The sequence below is a fragment of the Triticum aestivum genome, chromosome 2A, assembly GCF_018294505.1.
Source record: "Triticum aestivum cultivar Chinese Spring chromosome 2A, IWGSC CS RefSeq v2.1, whole genome shotgun sequence".
NCBI classification, from domain to species: Eukaryota; Viridiplantae; Streptophyta; class Magnoliopsida; order Poales; family Poaceae; genus Triticum; species Triticum aestivum.
In genome coordinates, this window is record NC_057797.1 from 321,718,454 (window position 1) to 321,722,778 (window position 4,325).

Here is a 4,325-nt window from a genome sequence, read left to right on the forward strand (position 1 = left end):
AGGCTGGAAAGGCGTATCTGGGTCAACGGCCGGTTTATTATATCAGTGAGGTGCTTATCGAATCAAAGCAAAGGTATCTGCATTGGCAGAAGCTGGTGTATGCAGTTTTTATGGCAAGCCGGAAGCTCAAGCACTATTTTCAGGGTCATCCCATCACAGTGGTTAGTTCAGCCCCTTTGGAGATATCATACAAAACAGAGAGGCAACTGGCCAGATTGCCAAGTGGGCTATTGAGCTTGGACCTCATGGGCTCAAGTATACACCTCGCACAACGATTAAATCTCAAGCACTCGTGGACTTCATCAATGATTGGACAGAGTTGCAGGCACCAGAGGAAAAGCCATACAACACTTATTGGACTATTCACTTTGATAGATCCAGGCAATTGGAGGGCTCGGGGGATGGAGTCATATTAACTTCCCCACGAGGTGACAAGTTTTGTTGTGTTCTTCGCCCAATGTTCCCTTGCACTAACAATGCAGCTGAGTATGAGGCCTTACTCCACGACCTTCGGATGGCTAAGGAGATGAACTTAAGCTGGGTCAAGTGCTTCGGTGACTCGGACCTGGTGGCTCAACAGATGTCTAGCACTTGGGATTCTAAGGACCTAGTCAAAAAGTGTGACGGTTGTCAAAAATTTGCACGCCGCACTCATGTTCCGGTTCAGGAGTTGAGAATGATTTGAATCCCTTGGCCGTTTGCAACTTGGGGGCTCGATATGGTTGGACCCTTTAAGAGATCCAAAGACAAAAAGACCCACATGTTGGTGGTGGTTGACAAGTTTACCAAGTGGGTAGAGGCAGAGCCAGTCAGTAAGTGTGATGCAGCCACGGCGGTTCAATTCGTCAAGAAGCCGATCTTCCGGTTTGGCTTTCCACACAGCATTATCACGGATAATGGTACTAATCTGTCCAAGGGTGAGATGGAGGAATTTTGTCAATGTGAGCATATCCGGCTTGATATAGCGTTAGTGGCTCACCCCCAGTCTAATGATCAAGCTGAGAGGGCAAATAAAGAAATTTTGAGAGGTATCAAACCCCTGCTTATGGTTCCTTTAAAGCGGACACCGGGTTGTTGGGTGGAGGAGTTACCTTCTGTGTTATGGAGTATCAACACTACACCAAACAGATCGACAGGTTATACACCTTTCTTCATGGTTTATGGAGCAGAGGCGGTTCTTCCTAGTGATATCCATCATGACTCGCCCCGTGTGGTGGCTTACGTTGAAGCTGACAATGAGAAGGCACGTCAGGACTCACTAGACCTGTTAGATGAGGAGCGTGATCTCGCAGCGGCATGTTCTGCGATTTATCAACAAGATCTCCAGCGTTATAATAGCCGTCGGGTTAAAACCAGAACTTTTCAAGAGGTTGATCTGGTGCTCCGGCTCATCCAGGATCAAACTGATATGCACAAGTTATCCCCACCTTGGGAAGGACCTTTTGTGGTCAGCAAAACCTACACAACGGGTCATACTACATTATCGATGTTCGAGAGCACAAGGACTCACGTAAATCGGAGGAGGAGACCAAGCGGCCATGGACTGTAGCCCTTCTTCGGCCTTACTATAATTGAGCCACAGGCTCTTCTTATGTACATACTTGACAATGTATATATTATATAATAAACCGGAGCCTCGGCTAAAGCGGGGTCTCTGTTCTTTTCTACATCATGTGTGGTTCCACACAGGCTTCTACTGACAAAGCGGAGTTTTATTAACCCGGCCCATAAGGCCACACAGATATATAGGAAGTCACTAGGGGGCTTGGTTGTCTTCACACCATAGCTACACCTCTTGATCGGTTTAAAACCAAAAAGGGATATCACTAGGGGGCTTGGTTGTCTTCACACCATAGCTATAGCTCTTGATAGGCTTAAAGCCAAAGGGAAATTATGTGGAACCAGAGAGAGTATGTTGCATTAAGCACAACTCAAACATAGGTAACCACTGAGCACAGCTCAAATATTACCTGGGGGCTCCTTGCTTCTCAAAGAACAATGAGCTTGCACCCTTAAAATAGGCTATCAAGCCAGGCTTGGAAGCCAGGTGAATTCACCTAAAACCCCGGGTTATCCTATATCTTTAAGTAAGCCACTCCATCCAGGTAAACCTGGTATGACCCATCGAACGTTTGACAAGTCAATCTCATGGACCCTGAACTTGTCAAAGTTAAAATGGTGATTGGTTAAAGATTGAGGTCCATCTTAAAAGGCTTTGCAAAATGCTTTAACTCAGCGGCCTGGCAGCCCATGAAAAGCCTCGATTTAGGGCCTCGCAGCCCATGAAAAGCCTTGTATATTTATTTTTCATTTGCTGTTTTTTAATATCTTTTGATAAGGGATTTATGAATATTTCTGATAAACCGGTGTTTATTACAACCCGGCATGGCTTTCAACGCTCAGTTGTTAGTACATGATCAGTTATAAACCGGCAGCAAATTGCTCCGGTCTGGTTTTGGCTACAGGTCACCAGCATTATATGAACAAACCGGTGTGGTTTTACGTGAATCGGCAAGAGGGAAAGGAGACATCAACCCTACAGATGGGTATTTTCACTCCTATTATACCAATAGTTGGTCAGCCAACGAAGATATATCACAGGTATCATTTATTTTATATCTAGTTAATACAAATCTTGGTTATCCATCCAAGTTATGTATATATATTTTTGGGCATCATGACCCGTCCAGTGGTAAACCACTAGGACACTTTTAAGTTCTTATATGGAGGAACATAAAGGACTATGCATAAATAGATCCCAGAGGAAGGACAAGTTTTCAGTATTAAGCAACAGAAAACATGCTCGATGGCATGGCAGATAAGGTGTTCATGCTATCCAATTACAAGGTGCTTTCAACACCCCAAATTGAATAAGTGTTTTCAAAGGAGTGGCAAACTACAGCTGATAAACCGGCGACGGGTTTAGGATTCTTCATCGGGACGACTTGACGATTGAGGGTCATCTTGCGCGTTCACATTCTCTTCATCCCTCCCCAGACACTGGAAATCAACCGTTGACCAATCGATTCTGGTTAAAGCTTGAAAAACGGCCTCTTCATGAATGAGGTTGGAGGGGTCAATGTCAAGAGCATAAGTATGCTTACGGATTGGCGGCACAAGTTCTTCAAAATTATGAATTAACGCGTGCTGTCTTTTTCCCTCAGCATCATAAACCGGTTGAAAATGAGATAGATCGGTAATCTCCGCTAGTTTGCTTGCTATCGGCCGCATCTCCTTTGTCAGCCTTCGGAGATCGTCGTTATTTAAGTCTGAGCCATCTTCTTTCACACTAGGACAGCCTTTGATGATATCTGCCGGTTCAAGATCCAGAGTCCATGCCTTAGCCCGGATTAGCGCAGTCAGCGCACCTGACCTTGTGGCCGATCTCTTCAGTTTGTTGATCCGGGAAGGCAGCACGGCCAGCTTTTCGATAGTTTCTTTTATTAGCGATGGCGGAGGCTTGTTATATACTGTAGTGCAAATGGCTCGCTAGGATCCAGAGAACAGCTGTTCTATCAAGGTATAGGCCGCTTTAAGCTTCATCTCCATGTCAGCGCCCAGGTGAGCAATGCGGGTCCCTGTCATGGTTAAACATCAGTAAACCGATCATTGATAAGATATTATGAGTTAGACAAACTGCATGAGAGGGTACTTACCAAACACAGCAGAATTCATGGCGTCAATCTGCCGCTTTAAGCCAGTCAGTTCTTCAACCACCGGCTTTAGGTCTGCCTCTGCATTCTCGGCCTTTTTTGTCAAACCGCCCTTTTCTGTCTCCCAGTCTGTACGCTCTTTGTTGAAGGTCTCTTTCAGCCTTTCCATGGCTGCTAGGAGATTTGTTAACACCTCCTTGGCCTTGGAAGCCTCTGTTTGCTTAAATTTGACGTTCTCCTGAAGGTCCACGGTTTGAGCATCCTTTTTACTCAGCTCAGCCTACAAAGTTGAGGTATATCATCAAAACAGGTTATGAAGTACCAAGCGTATAATGAGTTATGCACTTTGTACATGGGGGCTAATGCCTATTTACTCTATCATCAACATATTTTTCACAAGTCTCAAGTACAATGCAAGCATTATTCTTAACACTTGGGGGCTAATGTACATCTGTGCAAAGTTGGCGCATTGATTCAAGACCCGGTTTACCTGGCAAAGATAAACCGGCCCTTGAACGATGACTTGACATATGGAGGATCGGCATGCAAGGATTAAGATATTACAAAGTCCCGGTTTATGATTAACATCATAAACCAGTCATTGGGGGCTACTTGGGATGATACTTGTACTTTGGATTTAAGAAAGGAAAAGTGATGACAATACCTCATAGC